At 46.5% G+C, this 19,446-nt stretch overlaps 1 pseudogene; it reads right to left on the reverse strand.

Moving 5' to 3' along the window:
• Positions 1 to 11,327: 11,327 nt before the first annotated feature.
• LOC130289998 (U2 spliceosomal RNA) lies at positions 11,328 to 11,432 on the reverse strand (annotated as a pseudogene).
• Between the last annotated feature and the right edge of the window lie 8,014 nt (positions 11,433 to 19,446).

Genomic DNA, 19,446 nt, shown 5'->3' on the forward strand with positions numbered 1-19,446 from the left:
AGACTGTATTGCTAAGACTGTTGCTGTTAATTGGATGTACCGCAAGTATTTCAGTAAAGTTCATACAAGTTCATACCTATTGTGGACCTTCATTCATTTAAGCACGCACCTATCGTTTCTGGGAAGGGTGGCGATAGGCCAAATATTCACCTCAGCGTATTAACCCTCACCCTGGCGTCACGAGTGACAGGGGTTAAGTTAACCCCTCATATACCGAAGCAACACCCCAACTACCCTACACCCCAAGGCTGCTACCACAAGGGTTCTAATTGGAAGACCACCTTTATGAGGTCCATATGGGGGTATTACAGCATACTTCCTTACCCTCCATTTCCCTGTTGGTCTCCCACTTTTCCTGTTCAGCTCCTTCTTGTCCCCTGGTCTTCTGTCTTCTTCCTGCTTCCAAGACGAGGGTTCAGTACAGGACCTGCCTACTCAGCCAATCACTGCTCATGGCCAGTGATTGACTGAGTGGGCAGTTACCCTTTTCAAAAGCAGAAGAGAGACAGAAGCATTGGGGGACGAAGCCGGAGGTGCTGGGAACATGAGGTAGGTAAGTATGTTTTTTTTTACAGGCCCCAACAACATATACATTTTTATCTAGATTCCATTTCTATAATTGTCTATGACCATGAGTTGTCCAGTTAAGACAACCCATTTAAAGGGGTATTCCAGTTTTTTTTAAATTATTTTTCTGTGCTACAGGGCTGAAAAGTTAGTGTAGTTCATAATATAGTGACTGTACCTGTGTTTGATGGCTGGTTTCACAATTATTATGTGATCTTTGCCCCAAAGTTCATTATTAGCAGCATAAAAATCAGTGTCATCTCGAGCCTTTTCCAGGTTGCAGTGCGGCCCAAGACATTACATCACTAGTCAGGTGATGAAAGGGAGTGTGGCTAAGCTTTAGGCTAGGATTCCACTTTTTTTTTCTGGCAGTTTTTGGAAAACTGCCGCTGCAGTTTTTGAGCCAAAGTCAGAAGTGGATCCATAAGGGCGGAGAAGTATAAGTCCTACCTTTATATGTCCTATTCCTTTTGAATACACTTCTGGCTTTGGTTCAAAAACTGCAGTGGCAGTTTTCCAAAAACTGCCAGAAAAAAAACAAGTGGAATCCTAGCCTTAATGAGTGGAGCGACCGCCTTGTGGGAGGGAGATCATTCTCCACAGGGTTGCAGGGAATTTTAACTTCAAGCACAGTACATATGGAAGGGAGCATAGCTGTGCCTCATTGGGTGGGGTGGTATTGTGTGGGAGGGAGATAAGCCCAGCTAGAAACAATGGTTTCAGGGGATTGTAGTTTGATGGAGGACAAAGAAACAGGAAATAGCCAGTTCACACAAACAAGCCAGCAGTGTGATGGGGGACACAGGACACGGTAATTTACCACCAACACAAGCACAGATCCTTTGTAAGCATGTCCATTACTGGCTGATAGGTAATTAGTAAAGTTGCCTTATGTTGGATAAACACTTTAATAAGAGATATTAAAATATTGCCCCATGTATACCTGCACCCCAGTTCTTATGCTGCTTACTCCTTATTCCAAAACTGGAGGTACTTATTTATGCGTATTGAGCAACTCAGCTCTGCTACATCCGTCCTTGTTCTACCTATAGCTGTCAAAGTCATTTTGCTTTGAGAAGTAAACCATCAGTCACTCTATAGACATAATACATAAACATTCAGCTGCAGATTGGCACGTGAGATCCATTTGATTTTGGTCATTACGATATAATTGCTCTCTAGTGTTATGATAATTCGGGCACCTGTATAAATGTGAAGCTCTCTGTTCGTGTTTCTATACAGAAAAATACATATTACTGTCTCCTTTGTGCGACGTAGATGGAGCAGACAGGTCTATAAATTGGAAGCATATTAAAATAGCTCCCGTTGATAAGACTCTTATCGTCTTCCTTTATGGCGTATCAGCATTCGACAGACCTCTTTGCTTTTTTTCTCTCCAAAGGTTAATACATGGTAAGATGAAAATTGTGTTTACCTGGGATAATCTTACAACCTTTGAATATGTAACAAAGCACAAGCCGAGTGTGTATTCTTTATCTCATAACAAGCTGGAGAAAACACTGAATTGACTGGAAAACGCTTTTGAAACAGTCTATTAAAATAGTTTCTTGTTTATACAACATCTGTCATTTGTGTTACCGTACGGCAGGTAGGCGACACATTAAAGGTCACAAAAAAAAAAAAGAAAAGAAAAAAGAATCATTTGTAAACCAAAGATCAAAAACTTTCTAAAAGATCAAAGTTGGACTAAAATAAAATGGATATTCACCATAGATGCGAAGGTTATACATGTTATCCAGTAGTATAAAGTTAAAAAAGGACTGCACTGTGGCCACCACACAAGCAATATAAATTCAATTTAGCTCCCCCTGCTGCTGCCGTCTGTATGCACATGCGCTGTGGCCGCCACATAAACAATATAAATTTGACTTACCGCCCCCTGCTGCAGCTGCTGTCTATATGCGCATGTGCTGTGGCTGCCACACAAGCAACGTAAATTTAATTTATCTCCTCCTGCTCCTGCTGTCTGTATGCGCATGCGCCGTTTCCTCCACACAAGGGATGTAAATTAAAATTGCCTCCACCTACTTCTGGAGTATGTATGCGCATGCACTGTGGCCTCCACACAAGCAATGTGAATTAAGTTTACCTCCTCCTGTTTCTGCCATCTCTATGTGCATGCGCAGTGGCCACCACGCAAGCAACATAAATTATATTTGCCTCCTCCTGTTTCTGCCATCTGTATGTGCATGCGCCGTGGCCACCACACAAGCAATTTAAATTAAATGTACCTCCTCCTGTTGCGGCCATTTGTATGAGCATGCACTGTGTTTGCCACACAAGGGATTTAAATTAAATGTCCCTCCCCCTGTTTCTGCCATCTGTATGCCCATGCACTAAAGCTGTCACACAAGGGATGTTAAGTTAATTTACCTCCTCCTGCTGCTGCTGTCTGTATGAGCATGCACAGTGGCCACCACACAAGTGATATAAATGTTATTTGCCTCCTCCTGCTGCTGCCGTCTGTGACGTCACACAAGCAATTTAAATTAAATTTACATCCTCCTGCCTCTGTAAATGCACATGCGCTGTGGCCCCCCCACACAAGCAATGTGAATTAAATGTACCTCCTCCTGTTGCTGCCGTCTGTGTGCGCTTGTGCTAAGGCTGCCACACAAGGAATGTAAGTTAAATTTACCTCCTCCTGTTGCTGCCGTCTGTATGCGCATGCGCTGTGCTTGCTACAAAAGCAATGTAAATCAGGTAAAGATTGTTAGAATAGGGGTCACCTGTGCTATAATCCTCTATATGCAGGTTAGTGCTGGTCAGTTTTCCTGTATGCTTCCTATGCAAGTAGAGTTTAGACTTTGGCTTCTAATTGAGAATGAGACCCTTTGCTACAAAGCATTATGCATTATATATAGCTGACGTGGACTGTATACTATGTTGCTTATGTACACGGCTTTCCATACAAAAACAATTCTAGTTTTCCTTAGTAAACACTGGAGCACAATCAGCTTATATTTCCTGTTTTTGGCAGCTCACTTGTCAGCTTTGTGGTGTAGACTGGGGTAGGGACAGCAGAAGGTTGGAGGGATATTCCAGGCAAAAAATTTTTTTGATATATATCAACTGGCTCCGGAAAGTTAAACAGATTTGTAAATTACTTCTATTAAAAAATCTTAATCCTTCCAATAGTTATTAGCTTCTGAAGTTTTCTGTCTAACTGCTCATTGATGATGTCACTTTCCGGGAGCTGTGCATGATTGGAGAATATCCCCATAGGAGCTGGACAGCTCCCGGGACGTGAGTCATCAGAAAGCAGTTAGACAGAAAACAGCAACTCAACTTCAGAAGCTAATAACTATTGGAAGGATTAAGATTTTTTAATAGAAGTAATTTACAAATCTGATTAACTTTCCGGAGCCAGTTGATATATAAAACAACGTTTTGTCCTGGAATACCCCTTTATAGGGGATGTCAGGTGCAGGGGTTGCAGGGGGCCACAGCTCTCAGAGAAAGCATGTGATCCATTCACTTCTGTAGGATCACATAAGATACCGAAGTACAGCACTCTCCGGTGCTACAAAACAAATGAATGCAGTCCATAGCATGAGCTCTTTCTGAGATCTGGGGCCCCATTCTTGAGATAACAGGGGATGTCCCAGTAGTTAGACCCTCCACATTAAGATAGTTATCTTCTATCCTGTGGATAGGGGATAAGATATTTTCACAGGATCACCATTAAAATCAACTGCATTGTATTGCTTGATGCCTAAATAAGTATGTAGTTACAGCTCTGCATTTAGTTCTCCTGACACTCCTTGGACTTTAGGGCAGTACTCCATCGCCTGATGATTTTCTGAAGCTACCAATGTTTTTTTTTTTTTTAACCCCTTAAGGACTCAGCCCATTTTGGCCTTAAGGACTCAGACAATTTAATTTTTACGTTTTCATTTTTTTCCTCCTCGCCTTCTAAAAATCATAACTCTTTTATATTTTCATCCACAGACTAGTATGAGGGCTTGTTTTTTGCGCGACCAGTTGTCCTTTGTAATGACATCACTCATTATATCATAAAATGTATGGCGCAACCAAAAAAAAACTATTTTTGTGGGGAAATAAAAACGAAAAATGCAATTTTGCTGATTTTGGAAGGTTTTGTTTTCACGCCGTACAATTTATGGTAAAAATGACGTGTGTTCTTTATTCTGAGGGTCAATACGATTAAAATGATACCCATTATTACATACTTTTATATTATTGTTGCGCTTAAAAAAAATCACAAACTTTTTAACCAAATTAGTACGTTTATAATCCCTTTATTTTGATGACCTCTAACTTTTTTATTTTTCCGTATAAGCGGCGGTATGGGGCTCATTTTTTGCGTCATGATCTGTACTTTTTTTTGATACCACATTTGCATATAAAAAACTTTTAATCCATTTTTTATAATTTTTTTTTTTTATAAAATGTATTAAAAAAGTAGGAATTTTGGACTTTTTTAATTTTTTTTCGTTCACGCCGTTCACCGTACGGGATCATTAACATTTTATTTTAATAGTTCGGACATTTACGCACGCGGCGATACCAAATATGTCTATAAAAAATGTTTTTTACGCTTTTTGGGGGTAAAATAGGAAAAAACGGACGTTTTACTTTTTTATTGGGGGAGGGGATTTTTCACTTTTTTTTTACTGTTACTTTTACATTTTTTTACATTTTTTTTTACACTTGAATAGTCCCCATAGGGGACTATTCATAGCAATACCATGATTGCTAATACTGATCTGTTCTATGTATAGGACATAGAACAGATCAGTGTTTTCGGTCATCTTCTGCTCTGGTCTGCTCGATCATAGACCAGAGCAGGAGATGCCGGGAGCCGCATGGAGGAAGGAGAGGGGACCTCCGTGCGGCGTTATGAATGATCGGATCCCCGCAGCAGCGCTGCGGGCGATCCGATCGTTCATTTAAATCGCGAACTGCCGCAGATGCCGGGATCTGTATTGATCCCGGCACCTGAGGGGTTAATGGCGGACGCCCGCGAGATCGCGGGCGTCGACCATTGCCGGCGGGTCCCTGGCTGCGATCAGCAGCCGAGATCAGCCGCGCATGACACGGGCATCGCTCCGATGCCCGCGGTTATGCTTAGGACGTAAATGTACGTCCTGGTGCGTTAAGTACCACCTCACCAGGACGTACATTTACGTCCTGCGTCCTTAAGGGGTTAAAGGGTACCTCTCATCAAATAAACTTTTGATATATTTTAGATTAATGAATGTTGAATAACTTTCCAATAGCATGTTAATGAAAAATATGCTTCTTTCTATTGTATTTTTCCCGATCAGTCCTGTCAGCAAGCATTTCTGACTCATGCTGGAGTCCTAAACACTCAGAGCTGCCAGCCTGCTTTGTTCACAGCCAAACAGGCTGTGAACAAAGCAGGCTGGCAGCTCTGAGTGTTCTCCTTTGTAAACAAAGCAGACTGGCAGTTCGTAGTGTTAAGGACTCCAGCATGAGTCTGAAATGCTTGCTGCCAGGACTGGTAGGGAGACCCCTAGTGGTCATTTCTTCAAAGTGGAAAATTAAATAGAAAGAAGCATATTTTTTAATAACATGCAATTGTAAAGTTATTCTGCATACATTAATCTATAATATATCAAAAGTTTTTTTTGATGAGAGGTACCCTTTAAATCATTTTATAACTCCCATTCATTTTTAGCTTAGGGAGCAGTAAAATAGAAAAAAATTACTTTACTTACCTAGTTCACTCCCCTGCCCTCCCCTGTTGCTGTTTTGGTGTTTGTCCCAGCTGCAAAGCACTTCCTTGTGTCAGCGTGGACCACAAGGACACTCCCAATGGTGTCCTGATTGTTTGGCTAAGCAGACAGGTCCTTATGCCAAAACCAACACAAGTAGTGGTGGCAAGGGAGCGTGGTAAGGGAGGGAGGTAAGTATAGCCCTGAGGTTAGTTAGACAGAAATACATTTTCTGGAATACCCTTTTATAGGACTCACATCCAATTTACTATTAGAAAAAAATAGCAAATGTAGGATTTTTCTTTTGCAGAATTACCTCTCATGAACGAACCTCATATGGAATACATGACACTTCCCCTTTTAAGGGGTTCTCCCCCATAAGGTGATTTTAGTACATACCTTGCAGACAATAATGGACATGCTTAGGAAGGATTTGTGCTTGTCTTGTGGCTAAATGGCTATGCTGTGAGATTACCATAATTTTGTGGCTATCTGGTTGTGCACAGGCTGTTGGAGTTTGTTCTCTCAAACTACAGTACAGACCAAAAGTTTGGACACACCTTCTCATTCAGAGTTTTCTTTATTTTTATGACTATGAAAATTGTAGATTCACACTGAAAGCATCAAAACTATGAATTAACACATGTGGAATTATAGACATAACAAAAAAAGTGTGAAAATATGTCATATTCTAGGTTCTAGCCACCTTTTGCTTTGATTACTGCTTTGCACACTCTTGGCATTCTCTTGATGAGCTTCAAGAGGTAGTCACCTGAAATGGTCTTCCAACAGTCTTGAAGGAGTTCCCAGAGATGCTTAGCACTTGTTGGCCCTTTTTGCCTTCATTCTGTGGTCCAGCTCACCCCAAACCATCTCAATTGGGTTCAGGTCCGGTGACTGTGGAGGCCAGGTCATCTGGCGCAGCACCCCATCTCTCTCCTTCTTGGTCACAGCCTGGAGGTGTTTGGGGTCATTGTCCTGTTGGAAAATAAATGATGGTCCAACTAAACGCAAACCGGATGGAATAGCATGCCGCTGCAAGATGCTGTGGTAGCCATGCTGGATCAGTATGCCTTCAATTTTGAATAAATCCCCAACAGTGTCACTAGCAAAGCACCCCCACACCATCACACCTCTTCCTCCACACCAGCACACCTGTGAAGTGAAAACCATTTCAGGTGACTACCTCTTGAATCTCAACAAGAGAATGCCAAGAGGGTGCTGCAAAGCAATAATCAAAGCAAAAGGTGGCTACTTTGAAGAACCTAGAATATGACATATTTTCAGTTGTTTCACACTTTTTTGTTGTGTCTATAATTCCACATGTGTTAGTTAATTCATAGTTTTGATGCCTTCAATGTGAATCTACAATTTTCATAGAAAACTCTGAATGAGAAGGTGTTTCCAAACTTTTGGTCTGTACTGTACATATACCATAATTCCTTGTAAGTGTGAAGTCACTTTTCTCCCTCCCACACATCAGCCACCCATTGAAACACAAATGAGATGCATTCCATACGAAAGTCCAGTGTTTTCTTACCAGGGTGCCTCCAGCTGTTGCAAAACTACAATTAGTTGCAGAATGATTTCTCCCACCCAGCGGTCGCTCCACCCATTGAAGCAGGACAGGCTCCCTTTGCACACCTTACTAGTGATGTCATGTCTCGGTCGCACTGAAACCTGGGAAAACCTGAGACCTGTGTCATTTTTTATGCTGCTATTGGGACAAAAATCACAGAAGAATTGTGAGACCACCAACACACACAGGTACAGACATCATATTACGAACTACAATAACTTTACAGCCCCTGTAGCACAGTCAAATAAAAAAATAATCCTGGAATACCCCTTTAACATGCTGCCACAGGGCAAATAAAAAGGAGTTGTATTAAACAGTCGGTCCCTTTAAGCGTAGGTTTGGCAGCTCCACTACAGAAACAAGAAAGCATTCCCGGAGTTTGGCTCATTATACAGTGTAATATATTTAATTTACTTTGCTTTGCTCACTGTTTGCACTGCAGCTGATGTTATACAAGAGGCCGGCGTGATTTACCGCGTTGCTATATTCCGCGCGTAGCGTCTAATTCCTGCAAGCACTGAACCTTTCGTAATTAGCATATATTAGAAAAAATAAAACAGGTATTGTATGAAATGATTACTGCTGTTCGCTCTCCCAGCGCCGCACCATTTACATATTTTATTAAAAACCATAATTTCTTACAAAAGGTAATATTGTATTTTATGAAAACAGCCTCGGTGATCCTGCACACAGCGCTCCGCTGACGACGGCCGCGATAACAGGAAGCTGAAATAATGAGACAAGAGCCGCGCTTTTTTAATTGAGGAACAAATTATTTCATAGAGCCTCATTAGTTATTCCCATAGATTGTAATGACAAGGCGCTAACTTTTACATGTTAAACAGGTTAATTAATCAGGTCGTAATGGAGTCGGGTGATACCTGAGTGTTGGTGCACCAAATCTTCACAGATCTTAATAATGTGTTTAAATACCTGGAAAGTTCCGATTTTTCCGAGCGGCGCATCAATAAAAGTTGCTATGTCACCTCTTGTGCTCGAATCTCTACCGATAATTATTTTAAGGGGGGAATTGCTAATGATTGCTTTTGAAGGTGAGGACTAGAGATGAGCGAACTTACAGTAAATTCGATTCGTCACGAACTTCTCGGCTCGGCGGTTGCTGCCTTTTCCTGCATACAGTCCTAGGAAAGAGTCTCCTAGGACTGTATCCACCTTTTCCAGCCCACGGGAGCACCGGAACGCTGAACTAATTTATGCAGGAAAAGTCATGAACTGCCGAGCCGAGAAGTTCGTGACGAATCGAATTTACTGTAAGTTCGCTCATCTCTAGTGAGGACGCTGATACTCGATGTCTATACAGACAGGATAGTGTTGTACATATAGGTAGGGTGGCGATTGTATTTATTTGTGTAGTGGCGGCAAAGGAATATGCAAAGCAGCTCCTCACACCACCGTCACAGGTAGCATTGTCTAAACATCAGCTTTAGCACCAATTACAGAGATTCTCTGAGATTGATCAGAATTTAATGCCAAGCCATAAACTTACCCAGAAGGAAAGAGGACACATCTGCAGACAGCGCTGTTTTAAAAAAATGAAAATACAGTGACCCCCCCCTCGACGATGGCCCCGATATACGATAATTTCAACATACGATGGCCTCTCAGAGGCCATCACATGTTGAAGGCAGCATCAACATACGATGCTTTTGTATGTCGGGGCCATCGCATAAACGGCTATCCGGCAGCGCAGACTGCTTCAGCGGCCACCGGATAGCCGTTTACGGTGCCCCGTGTGGTTCGCTGACGATCACTTACCTGTCCTCGGGGCTCCGGCGCGTCCTCTTCAGGATCCCCTGCATCGTCGGCGCTCTCCATCATCGTCATCACGTCGCTGCGCACGCCGTCCCGTTATCCAATAGGAGCGGCGTGCGTAGTGACATGATGGCAGCGACGGAGAGCGAGGATGCCGGGGAAGGAGAGGCCTTGCCGGAGCGTCGGGGACACCTCGGGGACGCGGCGACAGCGATGGACAGCGACATCCCGGGCAGCGGTGACTAGCGGTGACGGTCCGGAGCGGCGGGGACAGGTGAGAACAACTTCCTCTAACAGTGGTCTACAACCTGCGGACCTCCAGATGTTGCAAAACTACACCACCCAGCATGCCCGGATAGCCAACGGCTGTCCGGGCATGCTGGGTGTTGTAGTTTTGTAACATCTGGAGTTCCGCAGGTTGTAGACCACTGTCCCATACTTTACATTGCATGGATCCCTCAACATGCGATCGTATGTTGAGGGACCACTGTAACTCTATTAGCAATCAAACGTCAATAACTTATACAGTAAATAACACATTCACCATACATAGCACAATATACATCACAAGTTCCCTACGCTATACATCGTACCACAGGCTACACTAACACTCCTGCATGCATCATAAAACATTATCAAAAACAACGTCAGACAAAAAGGCATAGGGGACTGCGATAGAGGAAGGGGGATGGGAAAAAAAGAGTAGGGAGGGGAGATCACAAAGACAAAGACATACAAGGGGAGAACGGGGAAGGAGAGGGGGTTAATCCTCTTCTTCACCGACGTCCAGGCTGTCCATGATGGTATAGTCTCTAAATAGGCTGTAACAGCACTGTCTTGGGGTTTTTGCCCCTCATCAGTACAGAGCAGGGTGTTCTGGCTTCGGCAAAAGGGGTAAGTACTCCCCTTGTGGAGAGGCACCATTTCTGGTGTGTGGAGATTTAAAGGCCATTAGCATTCCATGGGCATTCTGGGAAAAGGAATATGCAAAGCTGCTCATCACTCCACCTTCACAGCTAGCATTCCCAAAAAATCAGCTTTAGCTCACGTTACGGAGTCCCAGAGACTGATCAGGATTTAATGCCAAGCCAGAAATCTCCCCAGAAGGGAAGTGGACCCATCTGCAGACAGCTTTTTTTTTTTTTAAGAACCGAGGAATGTGCTCTCGAATCACCCAAGGTGCCAGAAAAAGTGCAAACGTGTTACACTAAAAAAACGTGCACAGAGGATGCGGTCTATCGCAAGACCCCCTTGGCGTTAGCGGTTGGTACCCTGCCAAAGCCAGAGTACCCGGGGTGTATGCAGGGAGGTGCGGAACCTAATGGCCACACACAACTCCCCCAGACCGCCAGGAGGGACACCCAGAAGGGCTACCGCATCCTGACAAGTTCTGTGGACACACAACATGCAAAAAGGGACACAGTGAGACAAATCTATAAAAATTTCTCTGATCCTAGCCAGAAGGCCGGGAATCAAGAGGTGAGTGCCACAAGGTGAAGAGATAATGGTGCCAATGCTTCCACTCAGTGAGCCAGTATACCCAGTGAGTTTCAGCACCTCAGGGTCACCACTCCCAGACGCACAAAAGTACCTTGGCTCTAGACCCTCTCAGCCTCATGGCGAGACCCGGAGGAAACAGGTCACGTCGGGGCAACTGTCAAGCTGATTCCTCAGAACCATCCCCGGAACGCTCTGGTACACCTGCTCCCCACCGGCGTCGCCTGCCACCAGTATGAAACTGATAAGAACAGATACTGCACTTGATCTTAGCCAAAAGGCCGAGAAGCGTTTCGGGGATTTTGCCCCTTGTCAGTACAGAACAGGGTGTTCTGGCTTGGCTGGTGAGAGGCCTGTCACATAAGGTAAGTACTCTCCTTGTGGAGATACACCATTTCTGGTGTATGAAGAGAATCTTATCATTCCCTTGCTGTTAATTGCATTTCATGATTGTACTAATTAACTGCAGATTACATGGCTTATAGTAGTACATGCGTTGACACGGTGGATGAAGGAGCGAGATGAATCATAGCACCTTGATGCATACTTGCCAAGTCTTTTAAAATAGGAAATGTTCAGAAAAACAGGGATGGAGGATCAGACAGTATAGGAGGCCTGAATACACTTTTGACACAATAAAGTAGATGAGACCAACTATTATGTGGTCAACGGGATCATAAAGTTTATTAAGAATATGCCAAAAATGTTTACACCTTTCTAGACTATATTGTTTCGCCATCAGATGCAGTGTAGCTATTCACTCTGTAGCTGATGAAGAGATGGTATAGTCTCAAAATGCGTTATGCTTCTGCCATATTCCTCATAAAGTTGATGATCCTGATGACAGTATAATAGTTGGTCTGGTCCAGTGGATTGCACCAAAAGTTTATTCGGACCTCCTTCTCTGTTGGACCCTCCATGCTTACAACTATTTTCCAGGAATTGACCTGTTGACGAATCCCTGGAAGGCTGCACCACTACTCCTATCATCTGCCTGCCTAAGCTGTTGGGTCTGGCACATAACAGCAGAAGACAAGTATTTGGGCCTTAAGGAAGCAGACAATTTTATTTTTACGTTTTCGTTTTTTCCTCCTCGCCTTCAAAAAATCATAACTCTTTTATATTTTCATCCACAGACTAGTATGAGGGCTTGTTTTTTGTGCGACCAGTTGTCGGTTGTAATGCCATCACCCACTTTACCATAAAATGTATGGCGCAACCAAAAAAATACTATTTGTGTGGGGAAATTAAAAAGAAAACCACAATTTTGCTAATTTTTGTTTTCACGCCGTACAATTTACGGTAAAAATTACGTGTTATTTATTCTTTGGGTCAATACGATTAAAATGATACCTATGATAACATACTTTTCTATTACTGTTGTGCTTAAAAAAAATCACAAACTTTTTAACCAAATTAGTGCGTTTAAAATCCCCATATTTTGAAGACTTATAACTTTTTCATTTTTCCATATAAGCGGCGGTATGAGGGCTCATTTTTTGCGTTGTGATCTTTACGTTTTATTGATACCATATTTGCTTATATAAAACTTTTAATACATTTTTTATAAATTTTTTGGGGAATAAAATGTTATAAAAAAGCAGCTATTTTGGACTTTTTTTTTTTTACGTTCACACCGTTCACCGTACGGTATCATTAACATATAATTTTAATAGTTCAGATATTTACGCATGCGGCGATACCAAATATGTATATAAAATATATTTTTAACACTTTTTGGGGGTGAAATAGGGAAAATGGGACAATTTACGTTTTTATTGGGGGAGGGGGTTTTTCAAATTTTTTTAACTTTATTTTTTTACTTTTTTTTACTTTTATTTTTACCCTTTAATAGTCCCCATCATTCGATTGCTAATCCTGTTCAGTGCTATGTATAGGACACAGCACTGATCAGGGTTATCGCTCATCTTCTGCTCTGGTCTGAGGGAAGGCAAATCAGAGCAGAAGACTCCCGGAAGACAGCGAAGGCAGGTGAGGGGACAGGCGGCCGCGCTGCGGGCGATCCGATCATCCATTTAAGTGACCGAGATGCTGCAGATGCCGGGATCTGTATTGATCACGGCATCTGAGGGGTTAATGGCGGACATCCGCGGGTGTCCGCCATTACCGGCTGGTCCCTGGCTGCGATCAACAGCCGGGACCTGCCGCGCATGATCTGGGCATCGAAATGTACGTCCTGGTGTGTTAAGTACCACGTCACCAGGACGTACATTTATGTCCTTCGTCGTTAAGGGGTTAAACAGGGAAATATCCTGGACTTCTTTCTTTGAAATATACTCAATTTATACTCAACTCACCCCATTCCCACACTAAAGAGAAGCTACCACTAGTTTTGTGCTGCATGAACCACAGGAAGCATAAAACACTGACAGGCTTCCTTTATGACATGTTGTAACTTCAGTCTAAGACGGGGCAGTCATCTGGGTAGTCCTCCGTATGTACATATAGGGAGACATGTATCCATCACGGCCTTGTTGTTGGATGGAGTTACAACTATAATTTCTTTCAAACTGAGTCAGAGTCAGTAAGAGTGAATCCTATATAATTGTAATACAGAAGCCGGCTGTCAGTGTTTCATGCTGCTCGGGGTTCAGGCAGCATCAATCTAGTGGCGGGTTCCCATTAACTCCCAGGCACAGGTTTGGTCTAGTCTGGTATTTGTTAAAGGGGTACTACGGTGGAAAATATATATATATATTTTTTTTTTTTAAATCAACTGGTGCCAAAAAGTTAAACAGATTTGTAAATAACTTCTATTAAAAAATCTTAATCATTCCACTACTTAACAGCTGCTGTATTCTACAGAGGAAATTAAAGGGAAAAAAAACACAACGAGGTGCGGACACACCTATGTTCTTCATATCTGCATACACACTTTGAATACTTTCACCGGTGGAACTTACTTCACAGAGAGGAGGTGAGTCCGTCCTGCTCCCCTCGTGCCGGTGAACTTGTGGAAAACGCCCGCATACAGGTGAGCTTCAGGTTTCTCCCTTCTTTTCTTTCTTAGGCTCCTTTCACACTATGAATTTTTCCGTTTAGGAACTTCCGTCAGAAGTTCCGTCACTACAGCTGCGAAACCCGGCCGTTACAAAACCCCTGACGGCCGTGACTAAATTGCATTGCAGCCTATGGGGTTTTGTAACTGCCCGTTTGCACCCGTATATGCCCGTAATTCATTAGGGGGCCTTATACTGTGACGGGACATTGTGGCGGAAAAATTACTGCATGCTGATTGGCAAGAGTCCTGGGGGTCGGACCTTTGGCAATCTAATGTTGATGATGACCTATCCAGACAACCCCGGACCGGACAGTATGGGAGGGGAGGGGGTCCATGACAGGGGACAGCTCTGGAGCGTCCGGGGTCAGGGAAAGTTCAGGGAGGGCAGATGGGGGACAAGGGGCGGAGAGTTAGGGTAAGTTATAAATAAAGGGGGCAGTGGGGACGGTGACCACTGGCCGAGGAGACATCAAGGGAGAAAGTTGGGCTTACCATGGATGCTGCGCTGGAAGATCTGATGCGGAGGGTCCGGGACGAGGTAGTGGCGAGGGGCGCTGACTGGCTGGTGCCACAGCTGCAGGGTCTTCAGGCCGGGAGCGCTGCAGAGGGATCCGGGGCCCCCAGGTCCAGTGCCCGCCGATCCAGGCCCCCTTCTCGTCTGAGCCCGGAGATAATTCCACGCACCCGCCGCCGCCATGCGAGCCCCTTGCGGGACCCTCCCGCTACCCCTGCACGATCCGATCCCACTCCTGAGGGCAGGGGGGCGGGGAGGAATCCACCGGGCGTGCAGCGGGTGGCGGAGACGAGCGGCGCTGTCGCGGCTGCTGGGAGAGGAGGCCGCAACGCGAACCTGGAGGATACGGCTGTTCCTCGCTCTGATGTTCCGAGAGCGAGGGGGGCCCGGAGGTCGGGGAGGAGGCGCAGTGTTTCTCCAGTGGCCCGGAGGGGCGCACGAACCACGCGGGTGGCTGTTGGAGGGAGCCAGGAAGAGGCTTCCGGTATCGCTGAGGCCCCCAGGAACTATGGGGGCCGGAGGTCTGGGCACCATGACGACGGGAGAGGCCAAGATACTACACGGGGGAGGTCGGGGAATGGTCTGGCCCTGGGCACGTCTGAAGTGAGCTCAGCTGAACTGAGCAGTGATGGGGAGGGGAGGGGCCGGGACTCCCCTGCCTTGAGTGCTACAAGAGAGAGACTTGCCTCTGTTGTCAGGAGAGTGGAGACAAGAGGAGTCGGGGCAGGAGGAAGACGCAGACTGTCTGTGGCTGGGAGTGTGGTGGAGCCGCCTGCACCAGCTGGAGGCAGTGTTTCTGCTGATGGAGCGGATGTTCGTGGAGCTGCAACAGCGGGGTCTGCCCACCGCGTGCTGTCTGGATCTACGGGAGCTGCTGCATCGGGTGATGGTGGAGATTCGGGAGCTACAGCCGCTGGTCACCTGGGGCCAGAGAGGCTTGGTGAGTCTGCTTCATTGTCCAATGTGGGGGGAGGGGGGGGTTTGTGGGAGGGGCTACAGTCTTTGCTGCGTGATGTTAGAAGCCTTTTGCAGGACAGGGCCGCGTCTAGCAGGGGGTCTCCGGTTGCTGTGTGGGAGGCAGGACTGGGTCCGCAGGGGTTGGTGGCGGCAGACAAGGCAGCTGGGGGGAGTGGGGGGTCTGCAGTGGTGATGGCTGCGGTTGGTACTGAGGTCGAGATAGGGAGGGGTGCGATAGTGGGGGCGCCGGCGGCTAAGGCTGGGGATGAGGTGAGATTGGCGGATGCGGCTAGGGGGGAGGTTTATGTCTGTTTTGAAGGGCCGCTGGGGGCTCATTTGAAGGCGGAGGTCAGGGAGAAAATATGGAAGGATGAGTATGTGGAGATATTTTCTCTCTTGCCTCTGGAAAAACTTAATTTAGACAGGGTGAAGCCGGATGAGTCTAAGAAGGAAGAGGAGGAGCGTCGGCGGTATCGGTTGATACCCAGGACGTTTTCCAATTGGTTGCAGGCCTTCGCCATCCTAGCCAGTATCGTTGGGGAGAAAGCGCCTGGGAATTGTTCAGGCCTTTTTTGTTACATGGATTCAGTGGGGGAGGCGTACAGGGTTTATGGGGGTACCGCTTGGTTGCGGTATGATGAACAGTTCCGGCAGCGGAAGGCGGTTAGGCCTTCTTTACACTGGGATCATAAAGACATTGGGCTTTGGATGAGGTTGATGGCGGCACCGAAGGGTGTGGGCCAGTCCTTTCGGGACGGGGACGGTGCGACCGGATCTGGGTCCGGTCGGCCGGCGGGGACGAGTAAAGGGTGCTGCTGGCAGTTTAATGAGGGGCAATGCCGATTCGGGGAGGGATGCCGTTTTAAGCATGAATGCTCCGGTTGCGGAGGTGCGCACAGTTTGTCCAGATGTTTTAAAAAGGGGAAGAGAGGGGGATCGGAGATTGAGCACAAGGGGGGAAACACCAGTGAGGGTGGCAAGGATGGGGCCGTTTTTAGACAGGTACCCAAATAGGGGGGATGCGCGACTGTTGAGGGAGGGGTTTGAGTTAGGATTTCGTATACCGTGTGCCAATGTTAAACCATGAAGCAAAAATGAGGAAAATCCGGCTCCCAGGACTGGATAAAAATACTGGCTTTAATGAATCATATTAAAATCCAAAATAGAAAAAAAGAATAGGGTAAAAGCACAAACGAAACGCACCAACGCGTTTCGACTTGTTAACAAGTCTTGATCATGGTCCGACCATGATCAAGACTTGTTAACAAGTCGAAACGCGTTGGTGCGTTTCGTTTGTGCTTTTACCCTATTCTTTTTTTCTATTTTGGATTTTAATATGATTCATTAAAGCCAGTATTTTTATCCAGTCCTGGGAGCCGGATTTTCCTAATTTTTGCTTCATCCTTTATACCTGGGAACACGGCCCTTGTTCATTCCGTGGCTTCCGCTGGAAGGTGTGCTGAGTTCATTGCGATCTGGGTCTGCATGCTGCTTATGGTGAGCTGAACCTTTACCTATACTTTTTTGGCCAATGTTAAACCGCAAGGGGTGGTTAGGAATTTGGTGTCGGCTCTGCGGCACCCGGAGGTGGTTAGGGAGAAGTTGTTGAAGGAGGTGGCGTTGGGCCGCATGGCGGGCCCATTTCCGGAGGTTCCTTTGCCGGAATTGCGGGTGTCCCCTTTGGGGCTCGTTCCGAAGAAGGAACCGAATAGATTCCGGCTTATTCACCACCTTTCACATCCGGTGGGGGGTTCGGTGAATGACGGGATTGATCCGGAGGTGTGCGCAGTGACGTATACCTCTTTTGATGCAGCGCTGGCTTGGGTCCGGAAATATGGGAGGGGGGCTCTCTTGGCTAAGACAGACATTGAGGCGGCGTTTCGCCTTTTGCCGGTGCACCCGGATAGTTTTGGGTTGTTGGGGTGTTGTTGGGAAGGGGAGTATTTTGTGGATAAATGTTTACCTATGGGGTGCTTGGTGTCGTGCGCACTGTTTGAGTGTTTTAGCAGGTTCCTGGAATGGGTAGTGCGGGCCGAGTCTCAAGTTGATTCGGTGCTACATTACCTCGACGATTTTTTATTCGTGGGTCCGGGTGGTTCTGCGTTGTGTTTGGTGTTATTGCAGACTATGGAGAGGGTGGCGGCCGGCTTTGGGGTGCCCTTGGCGCCCGACAAGACGGAGGGGCCGTCCACTCAATTAAAGTTTTTGGGCTTGGTAATAGACACGGTGGCCATGGAATGCCGGCTGCCTGAAGATAAACTGAGTGAATTAAAGGAGGCGGTGGAGTCGGCGGCGGGGATGCGGAAGTTGCAACTTAGGGACTTGCAGTCGTTGTTGGGTAGGCTGAATTTTGCCTGTCGCATTATGCCGATGGGGCGTGTCTTCTGCCGCAGGTTGGCGGCTGCGACCGCGGGGGTGACCAGGCCGCGGCATTATGTTCGCCTGACTGCGGATCTGCGAGCTGACTTGGCGGTGTGGGCGGAGTTTTTGGAGGTCTATAATGGTAGGTCGGTAATCATGGGGGGGCAAGTGTCTAATTGGGATCTGGAGTTGTTTACTGATGCGTCGGGGAGCCATGGGTTTGGAGTATATTGGCAGGGGGAATGGTGCGTTGGTGCATGGCCGGATGAGTGGAGGTCGGCAGGGCTGGTGCGGAACTTGGCTCTATTGGAATTATTTCCTATTCTAGTGGCGGTTGAGATTTGGGGGGATAGGCTCCGGGACAAGAAGGTATGCTTTCGGTGCGATAATCTGGGGGTGGTGCAAGCTATTAATGCGCAGACGGCGAATTCGCCGCCGGTTGTGCGTTTGTTGCGGCAGCTGGTGTTGAGGGGGTTGCGTCTTAATGCGCAGTTTGTTGCCTTGCATGTTCCTGGGGTTCAGAACGAAATTGCTGACTCCCTTTCTCGTTTCCAGTGGGGTCGATTTCGGGCGTTGGCACCGGAAGCGGAGGTCGAAGGGATCGCATGTCCGGAGGAGCTGTGGAGAGTGGTTTAACGGCGGCTTTTGGGCTTGTCAGGCGGTCGGTCTGTGCGAGCACCTGGGCCGGCTATTGTAAGTGCTGGAAAGAGTGGGAAGAATTGGTGGCAGGTATGGGTGTGTTGCAGTCTGTGGGGGATTGGGAGGCGGCAGTCTTGTTTTTTGTGGGGAGGTTGTATGAGGACGGGGTGTCCGGGTCCGGACTTAGCCGGCGGCTGTCGGCTTTGGCGTTTTGGTTTCAGGTACGGGGAATGCAGGACGCTACTAAGGCGTTTTTGGTTAGAAAGGCGGCCAGGGGGTTTCGGAGGGGCTTGCAGGTTAGGGACTCCAGGAGGCCGGTGTCCTTTTCTTTGTTAGTGGAGTTAGGTGGTGTTTTGTCCCGGGTGTGTCTTTCGAATTTTGAGCTGGTTCTGTTTTGGCTTGCTTTTTCATTAGCGTTTTTTGGAGCGTTTTGGGTGTCAGAATTGGTGGCGCCGAGTAAGGTCTCGGTGGGAGGGTTGTTGGTGTCTGATGTGACTGATGACGGGGGTTATTTGACATGTGTGGTCCGGCGCTCCGAGACAGATCAGTTGGGTCGGGGTTTTGTGGTGAGATTGGCGCAGTTGGCTGGGTCGGGCATGTGCCCGGTGTCTTGTTTTAGGGCATACGTGGCTATTCGCCCGGCAATGGGGGGGCCATTGCTGATGCACGAAGGTGGTGAATTTTTATCTAGGTTTCAGTTTATTCGAGTTTTCCAGCTGGCATTGAAAAAACTGGGTAGGGGTAGTGGGGATTTTAGTTCCCATTCATTCAGGATTGGGGCTGCTACAGAGGCTGCAAGGTGGGGGCTGGGACC

Source organism: Hyla sarda, chromosome 8 (genome assembly GCF_029499605.1).
Source record: "Hyla sarda isolate aHylSar1 chromosome 8, aHylSar1.hap1, whole genome shotgun sequence".
NCBI classification, from domain to species: Eukaryota; Metazoa; Chordata; class Amphibia; order Anura; family Hylidae; genus Hyla; species Hyla sarda.